Source organism: Epinephelus lanceolatus, chromosome 10 (genome assembly GCF_041903045.1).
Source record: "Epinephelus lanceolatus isolate andai-2023 chromosome 10, ASM4190304v1, whole genome shotgun sequence".
Taxonomy (NCBI): Eukaryota; Metazoa; Chordata; class Actinopteri; order Perciformes; family Serranidae; genus Epinephelus; species Epinephelus lanceolatus.
In genome coordinates this window covers 45,703,096-45,716,138 of record NC_135743.1, presented here as the reverse complement: position 1 = coordinate 45,716,138, position 13,043 = coordinate 45,703,096, and the positions used below count along the sequence as shown (strand labels likewise).

At 39.5% G+C, this 13,043-nt stretch overlaps 1 protein-coding gene across 1 annotated transcript in view; it reads right to left on the bottom strand.

Annotated features, from left to right (window-relative positions):
* LOC117264337 (importin subunit alpha-6) overlaps positions 1-8,439 on the bottom strand; it is a 74,508-nt gene extending 66,069 nt beyond the window's left edge. Inside the window, exon 1 of the mRNA XM_033638220.2 lies at positions 8,296-8,439. The gene's annotated coding sequence lies outside the window, so the exon portion shown is untranslated. The remainder of the gene's footprint in view (positions 1-8,295) is intronic.
* Positions 8,440-13,043: the final 4,604 nt, after the last annotated feature.

Below are 13,043 nucleotides of genomic sequence, written 5' to 3'. Positions count from 1 at the left end.
TATCATGGTTCTAAGTAGTATCACAATACCACAGCAAAAATGAGGCAGATGTGCCTTTTGTCATTTATAAAAAGATAAATCACTTTTCTATAATACATCAGTGATATTTCAATGGAATAAATTACTTATTGACTTATTCATACTTCAAAAACAGCATCAATTAGTGATTAACATAGGGGGGAATCAAAATAAAATAAATAAATAAAATAAAAATCAACCAGCCACCCTCCTCCCCTGACAAGTCCCTTCATAAGTAAAGAACAGTCCCTAAAGTGCGGTGAGGTTTGTGGGATGTTACTGCCAGAAAGAGTAATGTGGATGGCTCGTTTCTCCTCTGACACGTCACATACCTGTGTTCGGCTGGCTCGGCTGTTCAGGTACTTCTGGGCAGTCATGAAGAAGAGGATATTATTGGAACCAACTTCTCCGTCGCCGGTAAGCCGATGGCCGCCGTATTTGACAGGAATACTGTGTCTGTGACCCCCGTTCAACCCACAATCGGTGGGATTCGCCTTTCGTTTCTGCTGGTGGTTGAAATCTGTAGGCTGCTCGCACAGCGTGCTGAATGATTTAAGCCTATTTTGCTTGCTCAAAACTATTTTTAGTCACAAATGCGAGTGCCGCAACAGACGGATCGCCACACTACCGACATTTTATTCCGTCCGTCATGGCACGCCGTTTGATTATGTTATCAAAACACGGCACTATTATTCGGTCTTGCTTTTAACTTATTCCACCTAATACCGAATGTGTGTTTTTTTGCAATATTCGGCTGTATATATTCGGTTACCGAATATTTGGTGCATCCCTACTTCAAGTGCAAAGTTAGTCCACTAAACAAGCTTTTTTTCCACAAAGACCGCCTCATATCGTTAGGATAAATGTCAGAGAACATATAGAAAATGACATGTAAACGTGTTGTCTTACCTTACCGGTGTGGTGCCATGTTAGCTCGGCTTTCCAAAGCGCAGCCGAATACACTGACGAAGAGCTTCGTGAAATTGAAGAACGGAGGAGGAGAGAGAGAGAGAGAGAGGCGCAACAGGTAGCGGACGAGAGAGGAGGAATGGCTGCTGCAAGGCTGCGTAGCTCTGGAGATGGGTGGTGTACCTGTGAATGCTGTGCCCCAATGCCCACAGAAGAGGAATGCCTCTGTTGCAAGAAATGGGACCGGTTGCAGCCTTATTTTCAAGGTCTGGATGTGACCGAGGACGAGACACCTCCACCTGGAGTAACGTTAGTATCCAGCTGGGCTTTATCTAGAGCTCATGAGATATATTTTGGCCACGCTTTGGAAAGCAGAGCTAACATGGCACCACACCGGTAAGGTAAGAAAACACGTTTACATGTCATTTTCTATATGTTCTCTGACATTTATCCTAACAATATGAGGCGGTCTTTGTGGAAAAAAAGCTTGTTTAGTGGACTAACTTTGCACTTGAAGTATGCCCGTTCACTTACGTTTTAACAGGTCTGACGCTACTATGCACCCCGGCTGTATCTAGGCTAACGGCTAACATGCTAACTATTATTTTCATGTCACTAGTCACTTGAAACAAATTTAGGACGATAGGAGACAGGTTGAAATAAACCAAAATTTCCCTTTAACTATAAATGACTCTATTCTCCTTTACATCCATGTTGAATGTAGCAAAGGACTTTGAACATGATAAATTAAAAAATGGTGCATAAACAGCCTAAATGCAGAAAATGAAGTGTCTGACACTTTCCTGGGAGAAGACCCACAGACTCCCCTCTTGATTTCTTTACCCCAGGCGTGGGGCCACTACAAAGGCGACAACTAGGGCTGGGGGGTATTCCATCAAGCAGGCTAAAGGCAAATCCAGGCTTAAATGGCCAAGTCTGGCTAATGTGAGCCAGAGTTCTGTTCCATCAAAGTGGCTAAGATTAGCCTCACATCGGTAACCATGGAAAACATGGAAACCATGGTTCTGGCTAAGCCTGATACATCAAGCTAAACTCCAGTTTCCGTTCCATCAACCTGAGCCACAACTCCATTCCACACAATCCCAGCCTAGTAACCATGGTAACTTATGCTGCCGGGCAATCCTGGTCTGTAGCAGGATTAAGGTGAGGATTAGCTCCATCTATGATCAAAAAATGTTCAATAGACAAGAACAGACACCTAAAAGACAGTTCTGCCAGTGCTTTTACACACTCACAACTGTCGTGTAATGATAAAATAATATGTAGATCATAGAATATATAACATAATTAATCAAAAAACATTAACTATTATAAAACAAATTAAAATGTAATAAAAATAAGATAATAAAAAAACCACAACAATAAAGCCAAAATCAAACTAATAAAAACAAAACTATAATAAAATGAAACTGAGGCATTAAAAAAAAGATTGTGTATGTACATCAAACCACATGAATATGTGATTGCCTTCCCATCCCCACCTCACTGTTTCCAATTGGCTAGTAAATTCACAGGAAATAATGGCATGCCCCTTCATTGAAGATCCTGTTGATGAGGAGGCCCACATTGTCCAGAGGCCCTTCCAACCACCACCAGCCCCAAGGGTCTTCCAGAACAGGACCAACCCATTGATACAGACGGACTCCTATCTGTGGGAGAGGTACCGGTTCAGCAGGCAAAGCATAGTGTATCTATGCAGTTTGCTGGAACCACACATTGTAAAGGTCACACACCGCAGCCCGTCTCTGACCACTGTGCAGTCAATCTGTATTGCACTGAGGTTCTTTGCTAGCGGTACACTCCTGTATAGTGTTGGTGATGCTGAGGGGCTGAGTAAGGCAACTGTTTGCAGAGCGGTAAAAACAGTGAGGGATGAAAATGGGACACACACCACTGTGGTTTGTCTGTTCCTCATCATATAGCACACTCCATACATTTAAGGGGATTTTCCTTATTTTGATATAATATGGGATAGAGCTTACAACTGACTCCCAAATGATGAGAAATAGATAACTGATTCACTATCACCTGCATTCACTTAATAGGTTTCCTCATCTCCACTGAATTGATGGATTTGCTAAATGTCATTTTCTACAATCAATAGATAAATGTCATGTGATTATTTTCTATAAACTGATCATTTCGGAAATGTCATAATCTACAATCAATTATGTGATAAATGTCATGATCCACATAAAATACTGTAGTTTTATTAAATGCGTCATCTGAAATGTACATAGGAATCAGTAGATAAATGTGATAAATAGTCTATCACTAATATTAATTTACATATTTGGTGAATTTCATTCGGCATACTTGAATTGTTAGATTTAATAGGTGTTCTTATCGACATATATTTTGTCCCTTTGATGCAGGATTTATTAGGGCTGGGCGATAAAACGATAGCGATATCTATCGCGATAGACACGTGATCGATATCAATAGAAAATACGTTCGATAAAATGTCTAATAAAACAGGAAGAAAATCACCGTCCTGAACCGCAAGGCATTCTGGGGGATGCAGTTCCAGCGAGGGCTTCAGCCTCTCCCGGCGCTCCCGGCCCAGCTAAGCAAGTTTGGTTGCATGAACAAACTCACTCACTCACTGCTTGTAACGTATGTAACGTTCCAATAACCTGCTGAGTGAGACGCACACTAGCAGTTTCATGTTTGGTTGCACCCGCGTGACTCCTGTCTGCAACTCATAACAAAACAGTGAAAGGAGAAAATATGCTCGTTTGAGATGAACTGCGTCTCGCCTGGAAAGTAGACGAGAGCAGGCGGCCGCAGCGGGGGGCTGTGACAAAAAGCCACGGTGAAGTCGGACAGTTTCCCAACAGCTTCCAGCAGCCTTCAGTCCGTACAGGAAGTCACAGACACACTTACATCCTGTCTGGAATGATGTTTGGCAGTACTTCGGATTTTATAATTAACCAGTATATTTATTTATTTGACTGTTTTTCATGGTTATGTTGACCTCTTTTTCCCATGTGTTCGTTTGTTCATTACTGAGGAAAGATTACATTTAAAATAAAAGTGTTTAAATTTAACATTTTTTTCTTCTGGTCCTTATTTCAAATAGGTTTTAAAAAATTCAATAATTACCGATATCGACTGATATGAAACACTTATATCGTGATACATTTTTCAGCCATATCGCCCAGCCCTAGGATTTATATAATATGATATGCTGATTTTTTTTTTGTCACTTACGCATTTAGCTTGTCTGCAATATTCCGCCACGCCACCTCCCTTGCTTTATTAATCGCTGCCGTATTGCCTTTTTTCGTAATTATGTCTTTATAGTCCTCATACACTTCCATAAGGAGCGTTTGCTCCGCCGCAGAAAAAGCCTCCACTCGCTCCTTTCCTTTGCTTTTTGACATTTTGCAACATTTTTAGCACTCGACTTGTGTTGGCTTTTTATTTTCCCTGGGCGCATGCATGAGTTGAGGCTTAACAGGTGAGGCTTGAATTAGCATCAACTGGAGCCAGCTGATTTCACTTGATGGAACGGGTTGGCGCTAGATTGGGAGTTGGCGTTTAGTCAAACTTCAAGATTACACCTTATAGTCTGGATATTCTTAGCTACATTGATGGAATACCCCCTGGAACGATTCCTCGAGTAAACTGAATAATTCGATTACTAAAAAGCCTCGAGGCAAATTTTTTAAAACTACACAGTGCACTGTGTTTCACATGGATAGATGTTTCTGCTGCAAGAGTGCTTATGTTACTTTTGCTGTTGATAGCCTACACAGCTGTAAAGTGGATGTAGCGCAGATGCAAAACGATGGAGACGAGGGACAAGAGGGAGAGAAAAAAACACGCCAAAGAAAACGACAAAGTGTAGAGTGTGGGATCATCACAAGTTGAAATGAAAACAGTACAGTGTGTATTGCAAAACAAGAGTTAGCATACCACAATAGCACATCCTCGGTGCAACAACATCTCAGAAGAAAACATTCAGTGTATGCATCGAGTTCGCCGAACGGACCACACTAAACAAGGTAACGTCAACGTCCCGTTTAATTGCATAATCAGTGATTGCTTGCAGAGATTCATAACACATGTAAATAGGCCTGTTGCGATATGCGATAAGTCAGTTAATTGCACGGTAAATTTAAAGGGAGACGGTAACTTTCCCGGAGGCGATTATTTGCCATATTCATGCGTGTTTGTTTTCCTTCTCTCTCTCCACCAAAGAGACTGGACGACAAGAGCGTGTTCACTGCCGTGCATCGTCTGGCAGCCAGGTAAGTTGGTTCATTAGCGTAATAAACGGAGGGAAAGCTCTTGTCATCGTCTTTGTCTCTGTGGGGGAGGCGGGGCTATGGGCTACACACACACACACACACACAGAGTGCGATCTTCGTGAGGCGGAGAAAAAAAGAGTTGAGCGTAAGAGAAATACAAATGAACTTGTTCCTAAACCAAATGCTGCGACCCCTGTTACGGAGTATTTTGGATTCAAACCAAATGACAGAGGGGAGCCCAGTAATTTGGACGAGCCGGTACGCGGGGTTTGTTCTAAAACCATCTCAACAAAAAGAGCAAATACAACCAACTTAACTGCAAACCTGAGAGTGAGAGACTGAGAGTCTATTGTTTTGTATTTATAAGGTCTTTATTTATTTATTTCGGATATTTATATTTTCTTTTTTTTTTTTTGCATTCCTAAATATTCTTGTTAAATAAATGTTTTATTTCTCTTTAAAAGGGTGTATTTGTATCATTATGCCTTTATTATCATTATATAATTTTAAAAAATGGGTCTAAAAACAGCAACTTTACAAAATTACAACAATAATAAAAATGGTCTTAAAAGCACAATAATACACAATATTATCGCTTATCGCAATAATTTTTGACGCAATTAATCGCCCAGCAAAATCTGTTATCGTGATAGGCCTTCATGTATATACCAGGCAGTTACAGAGCATGGCTGGTTGCATCCCACTACATGGGGAATTTTAGCCCCTCCCATCAGGCTGCAGATACAAACTCCCAGCCTGCAAAACAAAGCGATATAAAGACAGCTTTGTCCCATCAGCCATTAGAGAGATAAACATAAACAAAAACTCACTCCAAACTACGCCTAAACTGAATTAATGACAGTACAGTTTTTATTTATTTATTTATTTGGTATTGTTTTTAAATTCATATTTTGGGTATTATAATGGTTTTACATGCCCTTTTTGATCCTGCATTTTGATATGACGCACTGATGACACGTTACCTTTTTACTGTTATTATGTTACTGTGTCTAACTTGTTTGTCCATTTTGTGTGGATGAAGCCAAATCACTTAAACTGTGAACCAAATCTACCTTCGGGTACAAATAAAGTTACCTTACCTAAAGAGCATACATATAATATGGCTTTATAATAGCTGATTAATAACAGAAATCAATGCAGTGGCTAACATTACCTGGCAATGTATCATGTGTATTACCTAAGTTTTGCTATAGAAAAGTAGAAACACTGAGAAAATAAAATGCTGTGGTCAATTTGTTTAAGCCTTAGCTTCATTCATGTTATCATGTTAGTCACTCTTATTCACACATGTACCCCCCAAAAATAATTCTGCAATTAAAGCAATAAAAATGTGGAATTTTCAAAAAAGGAAACAAATTTGTTGCTTATTTCTCTCTTTTCAGATACTTTTTATTATTTAACTTTTATGTATTACTCTTGTCCTTCAATAAAGCTAAAGTAGCAGTGTTTCGTCGTGTTTCAGTGTCTGTCTGTCACTGTAAACCTAGGGGAAACACATGAGTAATTTAATAAAAACACTCAGTATTGGAATTCACTCAGAATAATCAATACAATGCTCGATTACCAACAGAATCAATAGCTGCAGCCCTAGTAGCAACCCTAGTATAGAAGGCAAATCCTTCCATTTGACATCACATACTAATCTTTCAATTTATGCTGCTTTCTCTATTGGCTTTTCTTGGTAAGACCCACCCTACTCTGCCTCTGATTGGCAACATTGCACTTCTTGACACATCTCTCACTTGTCTTGCCCCTTATAATAAACAGTTCAACTCACATTTTGTCCTGCCTATTTGTTTGGCTGACATTTTTTCTTATTTTTTCAGAAAATGCTGGTTTGACATGAAGTAAAAAAATAAATAAAATAAAAGTAGCTTTGCAAGTAGCAAGCTACTTTTGCCATTTTCTCGTAGCTTAGCTTGCTACATTTCTCTGGGATAGCATCAATGTAGTAAAACTTTATTTTGATGTAGAGTAACTGGTAGCTCAGCTCACTACATTTTCCAAGTAGCTTGCGCAACACTGATTGCATAATGCACAACGGACAAAAATAGTGGTCACAAAAGGGTGGATTGCATATATTACCTGCTTTTGATCTGTTAATACAGATATTTGTTTTGTTTTTTTTATAAAAACAAATATCTGTGCACATTGAACACTGACAAGGTAAAGCTAATTGTACTGTACAAACTCCTATCATAAACTTTGAAGACATATAATTCAACAAGAACTGGCCCCACTATGAATTCCTGCTGCTCTCCTTGAGTAATAGGCAGGTGTTAGGATATAACAACCCCGACAGTCACATCCATCTCTATGTGATAAACAGCCCTTAAACTGATTAAAGCTGAACAAGGGAAAATAGTACCTTAAAATAAAAATACAATGATAAACTAGCTTCTGATAAATCTCGAAAAATCGGGACGCAAAAATGTCTACAACAGCAACTGACGTTATATAATTCAAGGCACGGCTAAGAGGTGATCTGGTGTAATGATTGGTTCTGGATTTTTGACAGGCATAAATCCTTGTCAAAGTCACATTAACGTATTGTACTCGCCTTTTATATGTTAGTCACTTTAAGAGTTATTAAGGTTGTACGAAGTGACAGAAAATTAAATATCTGCTCTAAACCTAACGTATTTGGGAGATGTCTCAGGTGTACGTTGTGTTAACCAGCTGTAACATCACAGGTAGGAGGTCGTATCATACGCCTGTCCATAAACTAACTTAGCTACCGTTAGCTGTATAAGGTAACGTTGCACTGATGCCAGTCAAAGCACACAGCTAACAGGGCATGACCGGGATTAACCTGTTTAAATATAGACTAATTGCGCACATTCGGCTCTAATTAATCCAACTATACTTTGCTCGACTGGGTTTTCGTTAAATCTCCCCGTGCAACAGAAGGAACTGTATTTGGGTCATTCCTAGTTAGTAACAGAACTAGCTTTGTGGCTAACTCCTTAGCTAATACTACGTTGTGTCACATATCTCATGTCGCCTAACATTATGTATTTAGCTGCAATGACAACAACATCAGTTCCTATAACATAACACTGATTCTTACCCACTGGAGATTTAACGTTAATGTGCCAGGAAATGCGTGCTATATAGCTTGTTAGCTACAACCTTTCCTGCCGTCCCTGTTCTTCTGGGAGCAAAATGGCGTTTTATCAGAACTTTCCCAGCATACCCCTCGCGTCAACAACAACTTACGCCACTTCCGTCAGCTGTCTTCTTCTTCTTCTTCTTCTTCTTCTTCTTCTTCTTCTTCTTCTATCAATTTTTGGCGGATCGCAAACAACTTTCAGGTGCATACCGCCACCTACTGTGCAAGAGTGTGCAACATCATGTCATCCAACCTGTCTCTCAAATCCTACTCATCACCCTAGTGTCCTTTAAGAAATTAATAAGTGCCTTCCTGGTGGTTTTAACCCCCTCTCCCTCTGTTCCCAGTATCCCACTCAAATTCCACTCACGTCATGCCTCTCTGACTTTATCCTGCAGCCTTTCTCGTTCTATTTCATACATGTTACAGTACAGTAGAATATGTTCAGCGTTTTCTTTTACTCCACAGTTCTTACACTTATTACTATTCCTTTTTCCCATAACATACAGCATGCCATTTAGTCCTGTGTGATCTAATCTGAGTCTTGTTTTGACTCTTTCCTCCCTTCTGTTCCTTTCTTTATAATTTTTTATTATGGTAGACTTTTGTATTTTGTGGTATCCCTGTCCTTTTTGGTCTTCCTTCCACCTTTTCTGCTATATTTCCATTCCCTTCTTCTTTATCACTGCTTTCCCTTCTCCTTTTCCTAGTGGAACTGGCACTGTTATTTCCTTTCCCAGAGCTGTTTTTGCTAATTTATCAGCACACTCATTCCCTGCTATACCCACATGTCCTGGCACCCAACAGAACTGTAACCTACTTCTGTACCACCCCTGTGTATTCTGAACAAACTGTGATAAATGTCAATGAGTAAGTCTTCTCTTCCAGATGATGCTGATTGAATACTTTCCACTACAGCTATTGAATCTGTGCATAACACCACCCTATCTGGTCTGACCTCTTCCACCACCTGTAACCCAATGATGACTGCCACCATTTCTGCTGTGTATACTTATATTCAGTCTGACAATCTTTTGGAAATTGATATATACTCAGGGCTGTAGCTACACACCAATTCCCACATGTTCCTGTTAATTTTTTGACCCGTCTGTGTATATTTATGTATATTTATATATATTTATTTATTTATATTTTATGTATATTTATATCCAAAGCGAAGGGAGCGCCGATTTTTTTCTCATTCACTCCCATGTAATCTGAGAGAAGAAATTTCTGGAAACAGCTGAGGTGCAACACATTTGTAACTCGCTCTGGTGACCCCATTTTGGACTCTAGAAATATAAAACATGACACGTGCGTTCACGAGAAGTGGCTCTCTCTCACCATCACTTTATTTTCATGATGGGACCAACGGTTTGGGTAGAGTTCAAACCCATTAAAAACAGCCTTTGCTGATCTGCTCTCATGAGCTCTCTGTGTGCCCCTCAAGTGCAGGCAAGTCAGGAATCGCCATGACAAGGGTTGCAGACACAGACATGCACACACAGCCCTCTATTCATACTTGAATTTTCTCTTCAACTCGCTCATACGGCCACAATTTTCACTGTACATACACAATTTATACCACAAAACGTAGGAAAATTTGTCCTGGTCACAGAAATGTTGACATGGAATCTCTCACACGTACACATTTTTGCTGAGTGGCTCCAAAGCGAAGGGAGCCACTCAGGGGGCCTTAACAGAAACATGATGTGTGTGTGTGTCTACATCTTACATGCAGACATGACAGGGGCAGAATCTCCATTTTAACCCTTTAGTTGCCAGAGTTATTTGAGGAAAACATTCATTTCAACATTTCAAAAGGCTTTCGCTTGAAAGTGGTGAGAGATAAAGGCATACTGTAAATGAGAAAACTATTCATCATGACCCAAAGTTTGTGATGGGAGTAAATTAACTCATCTAATTTGCATATTGTGGCGTCACTAGGCGGCGGCCATATTGGATTTCATAAATCTCTGTAAAACAGCATTTTATTTGCACAGCAGATTTCTTTTGTTTTGTGCTGTTTTTGTCATCTCGTCCTCAAAATAAAGGAAGAGGAATTTGATGGGAGTAAATTAACTCATCTAATTTGCATATTGTGGCGTCACTAGGCGGCGGCCATATTGGATTTCATAAATCTCAGTAAAACATTCAAATATTCTAATCATTGAAACTTTATTTTATTAAAGGCAGCTATTCAGTGTGGCGTCAGCTTTTCAACAAACTTTCAAACATTCAAACTTCATTGTATTCAAGACAGCATTGCAGCGTGGCTTCAGCTCGCAGCATTCACACCCGCAGTTTCTTCAGAAATTGCTTCTCTAGTTGGGTGTGAATGCTGCAAGCATTCATAACCTATGTTCTTCTACTACCAAAATTCTTTATTTTTCTTCTTCTTCTTATTCTTCCGCCGCGTTTTTCAACATCAATTATCTTCAACATACTTCAACCGATTCAAACCATTCAAACTTCTTCTGATTCGGCTTCATTACCACATTATCGGAAACTTTCAGATTTTTCCATAACGTTAATATTTTCCCGGGAATTCAACGTTAAGATTCCGACTTCTATTAAAGCGGATGGAGCGAAAACGGTTGGACCGCTACTAGTTCCACAAACTTCAACCGATTCAAACCATTCAAACATGAAAACGTTCAGCTGAATTAGGACATTCACGGATGTATTCACTTTTTTCCTAACATCCATACTTTCCGAGATATTTCCGATTTTTCCCAAATCCTTTTCCCATTGGGAATGCATTACGGAATCCTCAAAAATCTAAAAATTTCACCTTTTTTCAAACTGTGACTACCCATTCATACTTTCAGCTAGAAACTCCATTCAAAATGGAAAATATTCATCATTTTGCTGACATTTTACATATGATTCAACTTTTCAATCCCATTCAAACTTTCAAAAATATTCAGCGTTTTCTGGAACTTTGTTATAATGGAAGTCAATGAGAAAATCCTTCAAACTCACTCATCTTCACCCACACATCACGAATTCATACATTGACGTAGAAACTCCATTCCAACTTTCAAACGTTGACGCTGTCGTTGACTTTCAGGAACTTATTCAAGTTTTCAATATCTCTTTCAGTTTTTCTACAAAGTCAGTTTAAAATACATGAAGTTTTCAGCCCTTCTCAGACTTTATAATGGGTGTGTATTGCGTGAGCTAGAGTGGGTGATGTCATCACTAGAGTAAAGAGCAGCTGTAAACTCATCAAGAAATTTCCTCTTCAACTCGCTCATACGGCCACAATTTTCACTGTACATACACAATTTATACCACAAAACATAGGAAAATTTGTCCTGGTCACAGAAATGTTGACATGGAATCTGTGACATGTACACATTTTTGCTGAGTGGCTCCAAAGCGAAGGGAGCGCCGATTTTCTTCTTATTCACTCCCATGTAATCTGAGAGGAGAAATTTCTGGAAACAGCTGAGGTGCAACACATTTGTAACTCGCTCTGGTGACCCCATTTTGGACTCTAGAAATATAAAACGTGACACGTGCATTCACGAGAAGTGGCTCTCTCTCACCATCACTTTATTTTCGTGATGGGACCAACGGTTTGGGTGTGGGAAGAATTTGTTTGAGGAGTTAAAACCCATTAAAAACAGCCTTTGCTGACCTGCTCTCTCATGAGCTCTCTGTGTGCCCCTCAAGTGCAGGCAAGTCAGGAATCGCCATGACAACGGCTGCACACACAGACACACACACACAGCCCTCTACTCATACTTGAATTTTCTCTTCAACTCGCTCATACGGCCACAATTTTCACTGTACATACACAATTTATACCACAAAACGTAGGAAAATTTGTCCTGGTCACAGAAATGCTGACATGGAATCTCTTACGCGTACACATTTTTGCTGAGTGGCTCCAAAGCGAATGGAGCGCCGATTTTCTTCTCATTCACTCCCATGTAATCTGAGAGGAGAAATTTCTGGAAACAGCAGAGGTGCAACACATTTGTAACTTGCTCTGGTGACCCCATTTTTGACTGTAGAAATATAAAACATGACACGTGCGTTCACAAGAAGTGGCTCTCTCTCACAATCACTTTATTTTCATTATTGTACCAACGGTTTGGGTATGGGAAGAATTTGTTTGAGGAGTTAAATCTCCTCTAAAAGAGCTCTCTTCTCTGTGTTCTGTCTGTCTCTCTCTGCTCTTCTGCCAGGTGCACCTAGTTTATTACCATGGCAACCGCTGTGCCACACAAACTCACAGAAACATGATGTGTGTGTGTCTACATCTTACATGCAGACATGACAGGGGCAGAATATCCATTTTAACCCTTTAGTTGCCAGAGTTATTTGAGGAAAACATTCATTTCAACATTTCAAAAGGCTTTCGCTTGAAAGTGGTAAGAGATAAAGGCATACTGTAAATGAGAAAACTATTCATCATGTTTGTGATGGGAGTAAATTTTTTTTTTTTCCAACAAACTTTATTTGTTCAACATCAGCATCATGTACAGAAATATCATGTTTTGAAACATCAGTAGTAATAAGAAAATAAATAAACAAGCAGAAATACGCCAGGGGTTACAAACAAAACACAAATATGAAATAAAAATGGTGCACATAATATTAAAAAAATATATATTAAAATTATAACAGTACATTAAATTTGGAGCACAGCTTCAACGTTTTCACAGCTTTTCTATTGCAAGAGGTGGACAGTG